The sequence below is a fragment of the Macaca fascicularis genome, chromosome 17 (genome assembly GCF_037993035.2).
Source record: "Macaca fascicularis isolate 582-1 chromosome 17, T2T-MFA8v1.1".
Classification (NCBI taxonomy): Eukaryota; Metazoa; Chordata; class Mammalia; order Primates; family Cercopithecidae; genus Macaca; species Macaca fascicularis.
The window spans coordinates 44,945,530-44,965,783 of NC_088391.1; positions in this window are offsets into that span (position 1 = coordinate 44,945,530).

The following is a 20,254-nucleotide window of genomic DNA, read 5'->3' on the forward strand; positions in this document are numbered from 1 at the left end:
CCACTCAAGAAGCCTTTCGCTAAGGCAGTTCTTGTGGAATTGGCAAAGGGATATTTGGCAGCCCATAGAGGCCTATGGTGAAAAAGGAAATATCCTCCGATGAAATGTGGAAAGAAGCTTTCTGAGAAACTGCTTAGTGTTCTGTTAATTCATCTCACAGAGTTACATCTGTATTTCGTGGATCTCTTTGCTAGCCTTATTTCTGTGGAATCTGAGAACAGATATTTCGGATCCCTTTGAAGACTATAGGGCCAAAGGAAATATCCTCCGATAACAAAGAGAAAGAAGCTTTCTGAGAAACTTCTTTGTGTTCTGTGAAATCATCTCACAGAGTTACAGCTTTCCACTCAAGAAGCCTTTCGCTGAGACAGTTCTTGTGTAATTGGCAAAGTGATATTTGGGAGCCCATACAGGACTATGGTGAAAAAGGAAATATCCTCAGATGAAATCAGGAAAGAAGCTTTCTGAGAAACTGCTTAGTGTTCTGTTAATTCATCTCACAGAATTACATCTGTATTTCGTGGATCTCTTTGCTAGCCTTATTTGTGTGGAATCTGAGAACAGATATTTCGGATCCCTTTGAAGATTATAGGGCCAAAGGAAATATCCTCCGATAACAAAGAGAAAGAAGCTTTCTGAGAAACTTCTTTGTGTTCTGTGAAATCATCTCACAGAGTTACAGCTTTCCCTTCAAGAAGCCTTTCTCTTAGACAGTTCTTGTGGAATTGGCAAAGTGATATTTGGAAGCCCATAGAGGGCTATGGTGAAAAAGGAAATATCCTCAGATGAAATCTGGAAAGAAGCTTTCTGAGAAACTGCTCTGTGATGTGTGACTTCCACTCACAGAGTTACATCTGTATTTCGTGGATCTCTTTGCTAGCCTTATTTCTGTGGAATCTGAGAACAGATATTTCGGATCCCTTTGAAGACTATAGGGTCAAAGGAAATATCCTCCGATAACAAAGAGAAAGAAGCTTTCTGAGAAACTTCTTTGTGTTCTGTGAAATCATCTCACAGAGTTACAGCTTTCCCTTCAAGACGCCTTTCGCTAAGACAGTTCTTGTGGAATTGGCAAAGGGATATTTGGAAGCCCATAGAGGGCTATGGTGAAAAAGGAAATATCCTCAGATGAAATCTGGAAAGAAGCTTTCTGAGAAACTGCTCTGTGATGTGTGACTTCCACTCACAGAGTTACATCTGTATTTCGTGGATCTCTTTGCTAGCCTTATTTCTGTGGAATCTGAGAACAGATATTTCGGATCCCTTTGAAGACTATAGGGACAAAGGAAATATCCTCCGATAACAAAGAGAAAGAAGCTTTCTGAGAAACTTCTTTGTGTTCTGTGAAATCATCTCACAGAGTTACAGCTTTCCACTCAAGAAGCCTTTCGCTAAGGCAGTTCTTGTGGAATTGGCAAAGGGATATTTGGAACCCCTAGAGTCCTATGGTGAAAAAGGAAATATCCTCAGATGAAATCTGGAAAGAAGCTTTCTGAGAAACTGCTTAGTGTTCTGTTAATTAATCTCACAGAGTTACATCTGTATTTCGTGGATCTCTTTGCTAGCCTTATTTCTGTGGAATCTGAGAACAGATATTTCGGATCCCTTTGAAGACTATAGGGCCAAAGGAAATATCCTCCGATAACAAAGAGAAAGAAGCTTTCTGAGAAACTTCTTTGTGTTCTGTGAAATCATCTCACAGAGTTACAGCTTTCCCCTCAAGAAGCCTTTCGCTGAGACAGTTCTTGTGGAATTTGCAATGTGATATTTGGGAGCCCATACAGGACTATGGTGAAAAAGGAAATATCCTCAGATGAAATCAGGAAAGAAGCTTTCTGAGAAACTGCTTAGTGTTCTGTTAATTCATCTCACAGAATTACATCTGTATTTCGTGGATCTCTTTGCTAGCCTTATTTCTGTGGAATCTGAGAACAGATATTTCGGATCCCTTTGAAGATTATAGGGCCAAAGGAAATATCCTCCGATAACAAAGAGAAAGAAGCTTTCTGAGAAACTTCTTTGTGTTCTGTGAAATCATCTCACAGAGTTACAGCTTTCCCCTCAAGAAGCCTTTCGCTAAGATAATTCTTGTGGAATTGGCAAAGGGATATTTGGAAGCCCATAGAGAGCTATGGTGAAAAAGGAAATATCCTCAGATGAAATCAGGAAAGAAGTTTTCTGAGAAACTGCTCTGTTATGTGTGACTTCCACTCACAGAGTTACATCTGTATTTCGTGGATCTCTTTGCTAGCCTTATTTCTGTGGAATCTGAGAACAGATATTTCGGATCCCTTTGAAGACTATAGGGCCATAGGAAATATCCTCCGATAACAAAGAGAAAGAAGCTTTCTGAGAAACTTCTTTGTGTTCTGTGAAATCATCTCACAGAGTTACAGCTTTCCCCTCAAGAAGCCTTTCGCTAAGACAGTTCTTGTGGAATTGGCAAAGTGATATTTGGGAGCCCACACAGGCCTATGTTGAAAAAGGAAATATCCTCAGATGAAATCTGGAAAGAAGCTTTCTGAGAAACTGCTTAGTGTTCTGTTAATTCATCTCACAGAGTTACATCTGTATTTCGTGGATCTCTTTGCTAGCCTTATTTCTGTGGAATCTGAGAACAGATATTTCGGATCCCTTTGAAGACTATAGGGTCAAAGGAAATATCCTCCGATAACAAAGAGAAAGAAGCTTTCTGAGAAACTTGTTTGTGTTCTGTGAAATCATCTCACAGAGTTACAGCTTTCCCTTCAAGACGCCTTTAGCTAAGACAGTTCTTGTGGAATTGGCAAAGGGATATTTGGAAGCCCATAGAGGGCTATGGTGAAAAAGGAAATATCCTCAGATGAAATCTGGAAAGAAACTTTCTGAGAAACTGCCCTGTGATGTGTGACTTCCACTCACAGAGTTACATCTGTGTTTCGTGGATCTCTTTGCTAGCCTTATTTCTGTGGAATCTGAGAACAGATATTTCGGATCCCTTTGAAGACTATAGGGACAAAGGAAATATCCTCCGATAACAAAGAGAAAGAAGCTTTCTGAGAAACTTCTTTGTGTTCTGTGAAATCATCTCACAGAGTTACAGCTTTCCACTCAAGAAGCCTTTCGCTAAGGCAGTTCTTGTGGAATTGGCAAAGGGATATTTGGAACCCCTAGAGGCCTATGGTGAAAAAGGAAATATCCTCAGATGAAATCTGGAAAGAAGCTTTCTGAGAAACTGCTTAGTGTTCTGTTAATTAATCTCACAGAGTTACATCTGTATTTCGTGGATCTCTTTGCTAGCGTAATTTCTGTGGAATCTGAGAACAGATATTTCGGATCCCTTTGAAGACTATAGGGCCAAAGGAAATATCCTCCGATAACAAAGAGAAAGAAGCTTTCTGAGAAACTTCTTTGTGTTCTGTGAAATCATCTCACAGAGTTACAGCTTTCCACTCAAGAAGCCTTTCGCTAAGGCAGTTCTTGTGGAATTGGCAAAGGGATATTTGGAACCCCTAGAGTCCTATGGTGAAAAAGGAAATATCCTCAGATGAAATCTGGAAAGAAGCTTTCTGAGAAACTGCTTAGTGTTCTGTTAATTAATCTCACAGAGTTACATCTGTATTTCGTGGATCTCTTTGCTAGCCTTATTTCTGTAATCTGAGAACAGATATTTCGGATCCCTTTGAAGACTATAGGGCCAAAGGAAATATCCTCCGATAACAAAGAGAAAGAAGCTTTCTGAGAAACTTCTTTGTGTTCTGTGAAATCATCTCACAGAGTTACAGCTTTCCCCTCAAGAAGCCTTTCGCTGAGACAGTTCTTGTGGAATTGGCAAAGTGATATTTGGGAGCCCATACAGGACTATGGTGAAAAAGGAAATATCCTCAGATGAAATCAGGAAAGAAGCTTTCTGAGAAACTGCTTAGTGTTCTGTTAATTCATCTCACAGAATTACATCTGTATTTCGTGGATCTCTTTGCTAGCCTTATTTCTGTGGAATCTGAGAACAGATATTTCGGATCCCTTTGAAGATTATAGGGCCAAAGGAAATATCCTCCGATAACAAAGAGAAAGAAGCTTTCTGAGAAACTTCTTTGTGTTCTGTGAAATCATCTCACAGAGTTACAGCTTTCCCCTCAAGAAGCCTTTCGCTAAGATAATTCTTGTGGAATTGGCAAAGGGATATTTGGAAGCCCATAGAAGGCTATGGTGAAAAAGGAAATATCCTCAGATGAAATCAGGAAAGAAGCTTTCTGAGAAACTGCTCTGTTATGTGTGACTTCCACTCACAGAGTTACATCTGTATTTCGTGGATCTCTTTGCTAGCCTTATTTCTGTGGAATCTGAGAACAGATATTTCGGATCCCTTTGAAGACTATAGGGCCATAGGAAATATCCTCCGATAACAAAGAGAAAGAAGCTTTCTGATAAACTTCTTTGTGTTCTGTGAAATCATCTCACAGAGTTACAGCTTTCCCCTCAAGAAGCCTTTTGCTAAGACAGTTCTTGTGGAATTGGCAAAGTGATATTTGGGAGCCCACACAGGCCTATGTTGAAAAAGGAATTATCCTCAGATGAAATCTGGAAAGAAGCTTTCTCAGAAACTGCTTAGTGTTCTGTTAATTCATCTCACAGAGTTACATCTGTATTTCGTGGATCTCTTTGCTAGCCTTATTTCTGTGGAATCTGAGAACAGATATTTCGGATCCCTTTGAAGACTATAGGGTCAAAGGAAATATCCTCCGATAACAAAGAAAAGAAGCTTTCTGAGAAACTTCTTTGTGTTCTGTGAAATCATCTCACAGAGTTACAGCTTTCCCTTCAAGACGCCTTTCGCTAAGACAGTTCTTGTGGAATTGGCAAAGGGATATTGGAAGCCCATTGAGGGCTATGGTGAAAAAGGAAATATCCTCAGATGAAATCTGGAAAGAAGCTTTCTGAGAAACTGCCCTGTGATGTGTGACTTCCACTCACAGAGTTACATCTGTGTTTCGTGGATCTCTTTGCTAGCCTATTTCTGTGGAATCTGAGAACAGATATCTCGGATCCCTTTGAAGACTATAGGGCCAAAGGAAATATCCTCCGATAACAAAGAGAAAGAAGCTTTCTGAGAAACTTCTTTGTGTTCTGTGAAATCATCTCACAGAATTACAGCTTTCCACTCAAGAAGCCTTTCACTAAGACAGTTCTTGTGGAATTGGCAAAGGGATATTTCAGAGCCCATAGAGGCCTATTGTGAAAAAGGAAATATCCTCAGATGAAATCAGGAAAGAAGCTTTCTGAGAAACTGCTTAGTGTTCTGTTAATTCATCTTACAGCGTTACATCTGTATTTCGTGGATCTCTTTGCTAGCCTTATTTCTGTGGATTCTGAGAACAGATATTTCGGATCCCTTTGAAGACTATAGGGCCAAAGGAAATATCCTCCGATAACAATGAGAAAGAAGCTTTCTGAGAAACTTCTTTGTGTTCTGGGAAATCATCTCACAGAGTTACAGCTTTCCACTCAAGAAGCCTTTCGCTAAGACAGTTCTTGTGGAATTGGCAAAGGGATATTTGGGAGCCCATAGAGGCCTACGGTGAAAAAGGAAATATCCTCAGATGAAATCAGGAAAGAAGCTTTCTGAGAAACTGCTTAGTGTTCTGTTAATTCATCTCACAGAATTACATCTGTATTTCGTGGATCTCTTTGCTAGCCTTATTTCTGTGGAATCTGAGAACAGATATTTCGGATCCCTTTGAAGATTATAGGGCCAAAGGAAATATCCTCCGATAACAAAGAGAAAGAAGCTTTCTGAGAAACTTCTTTGTGTTCTGTGAAATCATCTCACAGAGTTACAGCTTTCCCCTCAAGAAGCCTTTCGCTAAGATAATTCTTGTGGAATTGGCAAAGGGATATTTGGAAGCCCATAGAAGGCTATGGTGAAAAAGGAAATATCCTCAGATGAAATCAGGAAAGAAGCTTTCTGAGAAACTGCTCTGTTATGTGTGACTTCCACTCACAGAGTTACATCTGTATTTCGTGGATCTCTTTGCTAGCCTTATTTCTGTGGAATCTGAGAACAGATATTTCGGATCCCTTTGAAGACTATAGGGCCATAGGAAATATCCTCCGATAACAAAGAGAAAGAAGCTTTCTGATAAACTTCTTTGTGTTCTGTGAAATCATCTCACAGAGTTACAGCTTTCCCCTCAAGAAGCCTTTCGCTAAGACAGTTCTTGTGGAATTGGCAAAGTGATATTTGGGAGCCCACACAGGCCTATGTTGAAAAAGGAATTATCCTCAGATGAAATCTGGAAAGAAGCTTTCTCAGAAACTGCTTAGTGTTCTGTTAATTCATCTCACAGAGTTACATCTGTATTTCGTGGATCTCTTTGCTAGCCTTATTTCTGTGGAATCTGAGAACAGATATTTCGGATCCCTTTGAAGACTATAGGGTCAAAGGAAATATCCTCCGATAACAAAGAAAAGAAGCTTTCTGAGAAACTTCTTTGTGTTCTGTGAAATCATCTCACAGAGTTACAGCTTTCCCTTCAAGACGCCTTTCGCTAAGACAGTTCTTGTGGAATTGGCAAAGGGATATTGGAAGCCCATTGAGGGCTATGGTGAAAAAGGAAATATCCTCAGATGAAATCTGGAAAGAAGCTTTCTGAGAAACTGCCCTGTGATGTGTGACTTCCACTCACAGAGTTACATCTGTGTTTCGTGGATCTCTTTGCTAGCCTATTTCTGTGGAATCTGAGAACAGATATCTCGGATCCCTTTGAAGACTATAGGGCCAAAGGAAATATCCTCCGATAACAAAGAGAAAGAAGCTTTCTGAGAAACTTCTTTGTGTTCTGTGAAATCATCTCACAGAATTACAGCTTTCCACTCAAGAAGCCTTTCACTAAGACAGTTCTTGTGGAATTGGCAAAGGGATATTTCAGAGCCCATAGAGGCCTATTGTGAAAAAGGAAATATCCTCAGATGAAATCAGGAAAGAAGCTTTCTGAGAAACTGCTTAGTGTTCTGTTAATTCATCTTACAGCGTTACATCTGTATTTCGTGGATCTCTTTGCTAGCCTTATTTCTGTGGATTCTGAGAACAGATATTTCGGATCCCTTTGAAGACTATAGGGCCAAAGGAAATATCCTCCGATAACAATGAGAAAGAAGCTTTCTGAGAAACTTCTTTGTGTTCTGGGAAATCATCTCACAGAGTTACAGCTTTCCACTCAAGAAGCCTTTCGCTAAGACAGTTCTTGTGGAATTGGCAAAGGGATATTTGGGAGCCCATAGAGGCCTACGGTGAAAAAGGAAATATCCTCAGATGAAATCTGGAGAGAAGCTTTCTGAGAAACTTCTTAGTGTTCTGTTAATTCATCTCACAGAGTTACATCTGTATTTCGTGGATCTCTTTGCTAGCCTTATTTCTGTGGAATCTGAGAACAGATATTTCGGATCCCTTTGAAGACTATAGGGCCAAAGGAAATATCCTCCGATAACAAAGAGAAAGAAGCTTTCTGAGAAACTTCTTTGTGTTCTGTGAAATCATCTCACAGAGTTACAGCTTTCCCTTCAAGAAGCCTTTCTCTTAGACAGTTCTTGTGGAATTGGCAAAGTGATATTTGGAAGCCCATAGAGGGCTATGGTGAAAAAGGAAATATCCTCAGATGAAATCTGGAAAGAAGCTTTCTGAGAAACTGCTCTGTGATGTGTGACTTCCATTCACAGAGTTACATCTCTATGTCGTGGATCTCTTTGCTAGCCTTATTTCTGTGGAATCTGAGAACAGATATTTCGGATCCCTTTGAAGACTATAGGGCCAAAGGAAATATCCTCCGATAACAAAGAGAAAGAAGCTTTCTGAGAAACTTCTTTGTGTTCTGTGAAATCATCTCACAGAGTTACAGCTTTCCATTCAAGAAGCCTTTCGCTAAGGCAGTTCTTGTGGAATTGGCAAAGGGATATTTGGAAGCCCATAGAGGCCTATGGTGAAAAAGGAAATATCCTCCGATGAAATGTGGAAAGAAGCTTTCTGAGAAACTGCTTAGTGTTCTGTTAATTCATCTCACAGAGTTACATCTGTATTTCGTGGATCTCTTTGCTAGCCTTATTTCTGTGGAATCTGAGAACAGATATTTCGGATCCCTTTGAAGACTATAGGGCCAAAGGAAATATCCTCCGATAACAAAGAGAAAGAAGCTTTCTGAGAAACTTCTTTGTGTTCTGTGAAATCATCTCACAGAGTTACAGCTTTCCACTCAAGAAGCCTTTCGCTGAGACAGTTCTTGTGTAATTGGCAAAGTGATATTTGGGAGCCCATAAAGGACTATGGTGAAAAAGGAAATATCATCAGATGAAATCAGGAAAGAAGCTTTCTGAGAAACTGCTTAGTGTTCTGTTAATTCATCTCACAGAATTACATCTGTATTTCGTGGATCTCTTTGCTAGCCTTATTTGTGTGGAATCTGAGAACAGATATTTCGGATCCCTTTGAAGATTATAAGGCCAAAGGAAATATCCTCCGATAACAAAGAGAAAGAAGCTTTCTGAGAAACTTCTTTGTGTTCTGTGAAATCATCTCACAGAGTTACAGCTTTCCCTTCAAGAAGCCTTTCTCTTAGACAGTTCTTGTGGAATTGGCAAAGTGATATTTGGAAGCCCATAGAGGGCTATGGTGAAAAAGGAAATATCCTCAGATGAAATCTGGAAAGAAGCTTTCTGAGAAACTGCTCTGTGATGTGTGACTTCCACTCACAGAGTTACATCTGTATTTCGTGGATCTCTTTGCTAGCCTTATTTCTGTGGAATCTGAGAACAGATATTTCGGATCCCTTTGAAGACTATAGGGTCAAAGGAAATATCCTCCGATAACAAAGAGAAAGAAGCTTTCTGAGAAACTTCTTTGTGTTCTGTGAAATCATCTCACAGAGTTAGAGCTTTCCCTTCAAGACGCCTTTCGCTAAGACAGTTCTTGTGGAATTGGCAAAGGGATATTTGGAAGCCCATAGAGGGCTATGGTGAAAAAGGAAATATCCTCAGATGAAATCTGGAAAGAAGCTTTCTGAGAAACTGCTCTGTGATGTGTGACTTCCACTCACAGAGTTACATCTGTATTTCGTGGATCTCTTTGCTAGCCTTATTTCTGTGGAATCTGAGAACAGATATTTCGGATCCCTTTGAAGACTATAGGGACAAAGGAAATATCCTCCGATAACAAAGAGAAAGAAGCTTTCTGAGAAACTTCTTTGTGTTCTGTGAAATCATCTCACAGAGTTACAGCTTTCCACTCAAGAAGCCTTTCGCTAAGGCAGTTCTTGTGGAATTGGCAAAGGGATATTTGGAACCCCTAGAGGCCTATGGTGAAAAAGGAAATATCCTCAGATGAAATCTGGAAAGAAGCTTTCTGAGAAACTGCTTAGTGTTCTGTTAATTAATCTCACAGAGTTACATCTGTATTTCGTGGATCTCTTTGCTAGCCTTATTTCTGTGGAATCTGAGAACAGATATTTCGGATCCCTTTGAAGACTATAGGGCCAAAGGAAATATCCTCCGATAACAAAGAGAAAGAAGCTTTCTGAGAAACTTCTTTGTGTTCTGTGAAATCATCTCACAGAGTTACAGCTTTCCCCTCAAGAAGCCTTTCGCTGAGACAGTTCTTGTGGAATTGGCAAAGTGATATTTGGGAGCCCATACAGGACTATGGTGAAAAAGGAAATATCCTCAGATGAAATCTGGAAAGAAGCTTTCTGAGAAACTGCTTAGTGTTCTGTTAATTCATCTCACAGAATTACATCTGTATTTCGTGGATCTCTTTGCTAGCCTTATTTCTGTGGAATCTGAGAACAGATATTTCGGATCCCTTTGAAGATTATAGGGCCAAAGGAAATATCCTCCGATAACAAAGAGAAAGAAGCTTTCTGAGAAACTTCTTTGTGTTCTGTGAAATCATCTCACAGAGTTACAGCTTTCCCCTCAAGAAGCCTTTCGCTAAGATAGTTCTTGTGGAATTGGCAAAGGGATATTTGGAAGCCCATAGAGAGCTATGGTGAAAAAGGAAATATCCTCAGATGAAATCAGGAAAGAAGCTTTCTGAGAAACTGCTCTGTTATGTGTGACTTCCACTCACAGAGTTACATCTGTATTTCGTGGATCTCTTTGCTAGCCTTATTTCTGTGGAATCTGAGAACAGATATTTCGGATCCCTTTGAAGACTATAGGGCCATAGGAAATATCCTCCGATAACAAAGAGAAAGAAGCTTTCTGATAAACTTCTTTGTGTTCTGTGAAATCATCTCACAGAGTTACAGCTTTCCCCTCAAGAAGCCTTTCGCTAAGACAGTTCTTGTGGAATTGGCAAAGTGATATTTGGGAGCCCACACAGGCCTATGTTGAAAAAGGAAATATCCTCAGATGAAATCTGGAAAGAAGCTTTCTCAGAAACTGCTTAGTGTTCTGTTAATTCATCTCACAGAGTTACATCTGTATTTCGTGGATCTCTTTGCTAGCCTTATTTCTGTGGAATCTGAGAACAGATATTTCGGATCCCTTTGAAGACTATAGGGTCAAAGGAAATATCCTCCGATAACAAAGAGAAAGAAGCTTTCTGAGAAACTTCTTTGTGTTCTGTGAAATCATCTCACAGAGTTACAGCTTTCCCTTCAAGACGCCTTTCGCTAAGACAGTTCTTGTGGAATTGGCAAAGGGATATTTGGAAGCCCATTGAGGGCTATGGTGAAAAAGGAAATATCCTCAGATGAAATCTGGAAAGAAGCTTTCTGAGAAACTGCCCTGTGATGTGTGACTTCCACTCACAGAGTTACATCTGTGTTTCGTGGATCTCTTTGCTAGCCTATTTCTGTGGAATCTGAGAACAGATATTTCGGATCCCTTTGAAGACTATAGGGCCAAAGGAAATATCCTCCGATAACAAAGAGAAAGAAGCTTTCTGAGAAACTTCTTTGTGTTCTGTGAAATCATCTCACAGAATTACAGCTTTCCACTCAAGAAGCCTTTCACTAAGACAGTTCTTGTGGAATTGGCAAAGGGATATTTCAGAGCCCATAGAGGCCTATTGTGAAAAAGGAAATATCCTCAGATGAAATCAGGAAAGAAGCTTTCTGAGAAACTGCTTAGTGTTCTGTTAATTCATCTCACAGCGTTACATCTGTATTTCGTGGATCTCTTTGCTAGCCTTATTTCTGTGGATTCTGAGAACAGATATTTCGGATCCCTTTGAAGACTATAGGGCCAAAGGAAATATCCTCCGATAATAATGAGAAAGAAGCTTTCTGAGAAACTTCTTTGTGTTCTGGGAAATCATCTCACAGAGTTACAGCTTTCCACTCAAGAAGCCTTTCGCTAAGACAGTTCTTGTGGAATTGGCAAAGGGATATTTGGGAGCCCATAGAGGCCTACGGTGAAAAAGGAAATATCCTCAGATGAAATCTGGAGAGAAGCTTTCTGAGAAACTTCTTAGTGTTCTGTTAATTCATCTCACAGAGTTACATCTGTATTTCGTGGATCTCTTTGCTAGCCTTATTTCTGTGGAATCTGAGAACAGATATTTCGGATCCCTTTGAAGACTATAGGGCCAAAGGAAATATCCTCCGATAACAAAGAGAAAGAAGCTTTCTGAGAAACTTCTTTGTGTTCTGTGAAATCATCTCACAGAGTTACAGCTTTCCCTTCAAGAAGCCTTTCTCTTAGACAGTTCTTGTGGAATTGGCAAAGTGATATTTGGAAGCCCATAGAGGGCTATGGTGAAAAAGGAAATATCCTCAGATGAAATCTGGAAAGAAGCTTTCTGAGAAACTGCTCTGTGATGTGTGACTTCCATTCACAGAGTTACATCTGTATGTCGTGGATCTCTTTGCTAGCCTTATTTCTGTGGAATCTGAGAACAGATATTTCGGATCCCTTTGAAGACTATAGGGCCAAAGGAAATATCCTCCGATAACAAAGAGAAAGAAGCTTTCTGAGAAACTTCTTTGTGTTCTGTGAAATCATCTCACAGAGTTACAGCTTTCCACTCAAGAAGCCTTTCGCTAAGGCAGTTCTTGTGGAATTGGCAAAGGGATATTTGGAAGCCCATAGAGGCCTATGGTGAAAAAGGAAATATCCTCCGATGAAATGTGGAAAGAAGCTTTCTGAGAAACTGCTTAGTGTTCTGTTAATTCATCTCACAGAGTTACATCTGTATTTCGTGGATCTCTTTGCTAGCCTTATTTCTGTGGAATCTGAGAACAGATATTTCGGATCCCTTTGAAGACTATAGGGCCAAAGGAAATATCCTCCGATAACAAAGAGAAAGAAGCTTTCTGAGAAACTTCTTTGTGTTCTGTGAAATCATCTCACAGAGTTACAGCTTTCCACTCAAGAAGCCTTTCGCTGAGACAGTTCTTGTGTAATTGGCAAAGTGATATTTGGGAGCCCATACAGGACTATGGTGAAAAAGGAAATATCATCAGAAGAAATCAGGAAAGAAGCTTTCTGAGAAACTGCTTAGTGTTCTGTTAATTCATCTCACAGAATTACATCTGTATTTCGTGGATCTCTTTGCTAGCCTTATTTGTGTGGAATCTGAGAACAGATATTTCGGATCCCTTTGAAGATTATAGGGCCAAAGGAAATATCCTCCGATAACAAAGAGAAAGAAGCTTTCTGAGAAACTTCTTTGTGTTCTGTGAAATCATCTCACAGAGTTACAGCTTTCCCTTCAAGAAGCCTTTCTCTTAGACAGTTCTTGTGGAATTGGCAAAGTGATATTTGGAAGCCCATAGAGGGCTATGGTGAAAAAGGAAATATCCTCAGATGAAATCTGGAAAGAAGCTTTCTGAGAAACTCCTCTGTGATGTGTGACTTCCACTCACAGAGTTACATCTGTATTTCGTGGATCTCTTTGCTAGCCTTATTTCTGTGGAATCTGAGAACAGATATTTCGGATCCCTTTGAAGATTATAGGGCCAAAGGAAATATCCTCCGATAACAAAGAGAAAGAAGCTTTCTGAGAAACTTCTTTGTGTTCTGTGAAATCATCTCACAGAGTTACAGCTTTCCCCTCAAGAAGCCTTTCGCTAAGATAGTTCTTGTGGAATTGGCAAAGGGATATTTGGAAGCCCATAGAGAGCTATGGTGAAAAAGGAAATATCCTCAGATGAAATCAGGAAAGAAGCTTTCTGAGAAACTGCTCTGTGATGTGTGACTTCCACTCACAGAGTTACATCTGTATTTCGTGGATCTCTTTGCTAGCCTTATTTCTGTGGAATCTGAGAACAGATATTTCGGATCCCTTTGAAGACTATAGGGCCATAGGAAATATCCTCCGATAACAAAGAGAAAGAAGCTTTCTGATAAACTTCTTTGTGTTCTGTGAAATCATCTCACAGAGTTACAGCTTTCCCCTCAAGAAGCCTTTCGCTAAGACAGTTCTTGTGGAATTGGCAAAGTGATATTTGGGAGCCCACACAGGCCTATGTTGAAAAAGGAAATATCCTCAGATGAAATCTGGAAAGAAGCTTTCTCAGAAACTGCTTAGTGTTCTGTTAATTCATCTCACAGAGTTACATCTGTATTTCGTGGATCTCTTTGCTAGCCTTATTTCTGTGGAATCTGAGAACAGATATTTCGGATCCCTTTGAAGACTATAGGGTCAAAGGAAATATCCTCCGATAACAAAGAGAAAGAAGCTTTCTGAGAAACTTCTTTGTGTTCTGTGAAATCATCTCACAGAGTTACAGCTTTCCCTTCAAGACGCCTTTCGCTAAGACAGTTCTTGTGGAATTGGCAAAGGGATATTTGGAAGCCCATTGAGGGCTATGGTGAAAAAGGAAATATCCTCAGATGAAATCTGGAAAGAAGCTTTCTGAGAAACTGCCCTGTGATGTGTGACTTCCACTCACAGAGTTACATCTGTGTTTCGTGGATCTCTTTGCTAGCCTATTTCTGTGGAATCTGAGAACAGATATTTCGGATCCCTTTGAAGACTATAGGGCCAAAGGAAATATCCTCCGATAACAAAGAGAAAGAAGCTTTCTGAGAAACTTCTTTGTGTTCTGTGAAATCATCTCACAGAATTACAGCTTTCCACTCAAGAAGCCTTTCACTAAGACAGTTCTTGTGGAATTGGCAAAGGGATATTTCAGAGCCCATAGAGGCCTATTGTGAAAAAGGAAATATCCTCAGATGAAATCAGGAAAGAAGCTTTCTGAGAAACTGCTTAGTGTTCTGTTAATTCATCTCACAGCGTTACATCTGTATTTCGTGGATCTCTTTGCTAGCCTTATTTCTGTGGATTCTGAGAACAGATATTTCGGATCCCTTTGAAGACTATAGGGCCAAAGGAAATATCCTCCGATAATAATGAGAAAGAAGCTTTCTGAGAAACTTCTTTGTGTTCTGGGAAATCATCTCACAGAGTTACAGCTTTCCACTCAAGAAGCCTTTCGCTAAGACAGTTCTTGTGGAATTGGCAAAGGGATATTTGGGAGCCCATAGAGGCCTACGGTGAAAAAGGAAATATCCTCAGATGAAATCTGGAGAGAAGCTTTCTGAGAAACTTCTTAGTGTTCTGTTAATTCATCTCACAGAGTTACATCTGTATTTCGTGGATCTCTTTGCTAGCCTTATTTCTGTGGAATCTGAGAACAGATATTTCGGATCCCTTTGAAGACTATAGGGCCAAAGGAAATATCCTCCGATAACAAAGAGAAAGAAGCTTTCTGAGAAACTTCTTTGTGTTCTGTGAAATCATCTCACAGAGTTACAGCTTTCCCTTCAAGAAGCCTTTCTCTTAGACAGTTCTTGTGGAATTGGCAAAGTGATATTTGGAAGCCCATAGAGGGCTATGGTGAAAAAGGAAATATCCTCAGATGAAATCTGGAAAGAAGCTTTCTGAGAAACTGCTCTGTGATGTGTGACTTCCATTCACAGAGTTACATCTGTATGTCGTGGATCTCTTTGCTAGCCTTATTTCTGTGGAATCTGAGAACAGATATTTCGGATCCCTTTGAAGACTATAGGGCCAAAGGAAATATCCTCCGATAACAAAGAGAAAGAAGCTTTCTGAGAAACTTCTTTGTGTTCTGTGAAATCATCTCACAGAGTTACAGCTTTCCACTCAAGAAGCCTTTCGCTAAGGCAGTTCTTGTGGAATTGGCAAAGGGATATTTGGAAGCCCATAGAGGCCTATGGTGAAAAAGGAAATATCCTCCGATGAAATGTGGAAAGAAGCTTTCTGAGAAACTGCTTAGTGTTCTGTTAATTCATCTCACAGAGTTACATCTGTATTTCGTGGATCTCTTTGCTAGCCTTATTTCTGTGGAATCTGAGAACAGATATTTCGGATCCCTTTGAAGACTATAGGGCCAAAGGAAATATCCTCCGATAACAAAGAGAAAGAAGCTTTCTGAGAAACTTCTTTGTGTTCTGTGAAATCATCTCACAGAGTTACAGCTTTCCACTCAAGAAGCCTTTCGCTGAGACAGTTCTTGTGTAATTGGCAAAGTGATATTTGGGAGCCCATACAGGACTATGGTGAAAAAGGAAATATCATCAGAAGAAATCAGGAAAGAAGCTTTCTGAGAAACTGCTTAGTGTTCTGTTAATTCATCTCACAGAATTACATCTGTATTTCGTGGATCTCTTTGCTAGCCTTATTTGTGTGGAATCTGAGAACAGATATTTCGGATCCCTTTGAAGATTATAGGGCCAAAGGAAATATCCTCCGATAACAAAGAGAAAGAAGCTTTCTGAGAAACTTCTTTGTGTTCTGTGAAATCATCTCACAGAGTTACAGCTTTCCCTTCAAGAAGCCTTTCTCTTAGACAGTTCTTGTGGAATTGGCAAAGTGATATTTGGAAGCCCATAGAGGGCTATGGTGAAAAAGGAAATATCCTCAGATGAAATCTGGAAAGAAGCTTTCTGAGAAACTCCTCTGTGATGTGTGACTTCCACTCACAGAGTTACATCTGTATTTCGTGGATCTCTTTGCTAGCCTTATTTCTGTGGAATCTGAGAACAGATATTTCGGATCCCTTTGAAGACTATAGGGTCAAAGGAAATATCCTCCGATAACAAAGAGAAAGAAGCTTTCTGAGAAACTTCTTTGTGTTCTGTGAAATCATCTCACAGAGTTACAGCTTTCCCTTCAAGACGCCTTTCGCTAAGACAGTTCTTGTGGAATTGGCAAAGGGATATTTGGAAGCCCATAGAGGGCTATGGTGAAAAAGGAAATATCCTCAGATGAAATCTGGAAAGAAGCTTTCTGAGAAACTGCTCTGTGATGTGTGACTTCCACTCACAGAGTTACATCTGTATTTCGTGGATCTCTTTGCTAGCCTTATTTCTGTGGAATCTGAGAACAGATATTTCGGATCCCTTTGAAGACTATAGGGACAAAGGAAATATCCTCCGATAACAAAGAGAAAGAAGCTTTCTGAGAAACTTCTTTGTGTTCTGTGAAATCATCTCACAGAGTTACAGCTTTCCACTCAAGAAGCCTTTCGCTAAGGCAGTTCTTGTGGAATTGGCAAAGGGATATTTGGAACCCCTAGAGGCCTATGGTGAAAAAGGAAATATCCTCAGATGAAATCTGGAAAGAAGCTTTCTGAGAAACTGCTTAGTGTTCTGTTAATTCATCTCACAGAGTTACATCTGTATTTCGTGGATCTCTTTGCTAGCCTTATTTCTGTGGAATCTGAGAACAGATATTTCGGATCCCTTTGAAGACTATAGGGCCAAAGGAAATATCCTCCGATAACAAAGAGAAAGAAGCTTTCTGAGAAACTTCTTTGTGTTCTGTGAAATCATCTCACAGAGTTACAGCTTTCCCCTCAAGAAGCCTTTCGCTGAGACAGTTCTTGTGGAATTGGCAAAGTGATATTTGGGAGCCCATACAGGACTATGGTGAAAAAGGAAATATCCTCAGATGAAATCAGGAAAGAAGCTTTCTGAGAAACTGCTTAGTGTTCTGTTAATTCATCTCACAGAATTACATCTGTATTTCGTGGATCTCTTTGCTAGCCTTGTTTCTGTGGAATCTGAGAACAGATATTTCGGATCCCTTTGAAGATTATAGGGCCAAAGGAAATATCCTCCGATAACAAAGAGAAAGAAGCTTTCTGAGAAACTTCTTTGTGTTCTGTGAAATCATCTCACAGAGTTACAGCTTTCCCCTCAAGAAGCCTTTCGCTAAGATAGTTCTTGTGGAACTGGCAAAGGGATATTTGGAAGCCCATAGAGAGCTATGGTGAAAAAGGAAATATCCTCAGATGAAATCAGGAAAGAAGCTTTCTGAGAAACTGCTCTGTTATGTGTGACTTCCACTCACAGAGTTACATCTGTATTTCGTGGATCTCTTTGCTAGCCTTATTTCTGTGGAATCTGAGAACAGATATTTCGGATCCCTTTGAAGACTATAGGGCCATAGGAAATATCCTCCGATAACAAAGAGAAAGAAGCTTTCTGAGAAACTTCTTTGTGTTCTGTGAAATCATCTCACAGAGTTACAGCTTTCCCCTCAAGAAGCCTTTCGCTAAGACAGTTCTTGTGGAATTGGCAAAGTGATATTTGGAGCCCACACAGGCCTATGTTGAAAAAGGAAATATCCTCAGATGAAATCTGGAAAGAAGCTTTCTGAGAAACTGCTTAGTGTTCTGTTAATTCATCTCAGAGAGTTACATCTGTATTTCGTGGATCTCTTTGCTAGCCTTATTTCTGTGGAATCTGAGAACAGATATTTCGGATCCCTTTGAAGACTATAGGGTCAAAGGAAATATCCTCCGATAACAAAGAGAAAGAAGCTTTCTGAGAAACTTGTTTGTGTTCTGTGATTTCATCTCACAGAGTTACAGCTTTCCCTTCAAGACGCCTTTCGCTAAGACAGTTCTTGTGGAATTGGCAAAGGGATATTTGGAAGCCCATAGAGGGCTATGGTGAAAAAGGAAATATCCTCAGATGAAATCTGGAAAGAAGCTTTCTGAGAAACTGCCCTGTGATGTGTGACTTCCACTCACAGAGTTACATCTGTGTTTCGTGGATCTCTTTGCTAGCCTTATTTCTATGGAATCTGAGAACAGATATTTCGGATCCCTTTGAAGACTATAGGGCCAAAGGAAATATCCTCCGATAACAAAGAGAAAGAAGCTTTCTGAGAAACTTCTTTGTGTTCTGTGAAATCATCTCACAGAGTTACAGCTTTCCACTCAAGAAGCCTTTCACTAAGACAGTTCTTGTGGAATTGGCAAAGGGATATTTCAGAGCCCATAGAGGCCTATTGTGAAAAAGGAAATATCCTCAGATGAAATCAGGAAAGAAGCTTTCTGAGAAACTGCTTAGTGTTCTGTTAATTCATCTCACAGAGTTACATCTGTATTTCGTGGATCTCTTTGCTAGCCTTATTTCTGTGGAATCTGAGAACAGATATTTCGGATCCCTTTGAAGACTATAGGGCCAAAGGAAATATCCTCCGATAACAATGAGAAAGAAGCTTTCTGAGAAACTTCTTTGTGTTCTGGGAAATCATCTCACAGAGTTACAGCTTTCCCCTCAAGAAGCCTTTCGCTAAGACAGTTCTTGTGGAATTGGCAAAGGGATATTTGGGAGCCCATAGAGGCCTACGGTGAAAAAGGAAATATCCTCAGATGAAATCTGGAAAGAAGCTTTCTGAGAAACTTCTTAGTGTTCTGTTAATTCATCTCACAGAGTTACATCTGTATTTCGTGGATCTCTTTGCTAGCCTTATTTCTGTGCAATCTGAGAACAGATATTTCGGATCCCTTTGAAGACTATAGGTTCAAAGGAAATATCCTCCGATAACAAAGAGAAAGAAGCTTTCTGAGAAACTTCTTTGTGTTCTGTGAAATCATCTCACAGAGTTACAGCTTTCCCTTCAAGAAGCCTTTCTCTTAGACAGTTCTTGTGGAATTGGCAAAGTGATATTTGGAAGCCCATAGAGGGCTATGGTGAAAAAGGAAATATCCTCAGATGAAATCTGGAAAGAAGCTTTCTGAGAAACTGCTCTGTGATGTGTGACTTCCATTCACAGAGTTACATCTGTATGTCGTGGATCTCTTTGCTAGCCTTATTTCTGTGGAATCTGAGAACAGATATTTCGGATCCCTTTGAAGACTATAGGGCCAAAGGAAATATCCTCCGATAACAAAGAGAAAGAAGCTTTCTGAGAAACTTCTTTGTGTTCTGTGAAATCATCTCACAGAGTTACAGCTTTCCACTCAAGAAGCCTTTCGCTAAGGCAGTTCTTGTGGAATTGGCAAAGGGATATTTGGAAGCCCATAGAGGCCTATGGTGAAAAAGGAAATATCCTCCGATGAAATGTGGAAAGAAGCTTTCTGAGAAACTGCTTAGTGTTCTGTTAATTCATCTCACAGAGTTACATCTGTATTTCGTGGATCTCTTTGCTAGCCTTATTTCTGTGGAATCTGAGAACAGATATTTCGGATCCCTTTGAAGACTATAGGGCCAAAGGAAATATCCTCCGATAACAAAGAGAAAGAAGCTTTCTGAGAAACTTCTTTGTGTTCTGTGAAATCACCTCACAGAGTTACAGCTTTCCACTCAAGAAGCCTTTCGCTGAGACAGTTCTTGTGGAATTGTCAAAGTGATATTTGGGAGCCCATACAGGACTATGGTGAAAAAGGAAATATCCTCAGATGAAATCAGGAAAGAAGCTTTCTGAGAAACTGCTTAGTGTTCTGTTAATTCATCTCACAGAATTACATCTGTATTTCGTGGATCTCTTTGCTAGCCTTATTTGTGTGGAATCTGAGAACAGATATTTCGGATCCCTTTGAAGATTATAGGGCCAAAGGAAATATCCTCCGATAACAAAGAGAAAGAAGCTGTCTGAGAAACTTCTTTGTGTTCTGTGAAATCATCTCACAGAGTTACAGCTTTCCCTTCAAGAAGCCTTTCTCTTAGACAGTTCTGTGGAATTGGCAAAGTGATATTTGGAAGCCCATAGAGGGCTATGGTGAAAAAGGAAATATCCTCAGATGAAATCTGGAAAGAAGCTTTCTGAGAAACTGCTCTGTGATGTGTGACTTCCACTCACAGAGTTACATCTGTATTTCGTGGATCTCTTTGCTAGCCTTATTTCTGTGGAATCTGAGAACAGATATTTCGGATCCCTTTGAAGATTATAGGGCCAAAGGAAATATCCTCCGATAACAAAGAGAAAGAAGCTTTCTGAGAAACTTCTTTGTGTTCTGTGAAATCATCTCACAGAGTTACAGCTTTCCCCTCAAGAAGCCTTTCGCTAAGATAGTTCTTG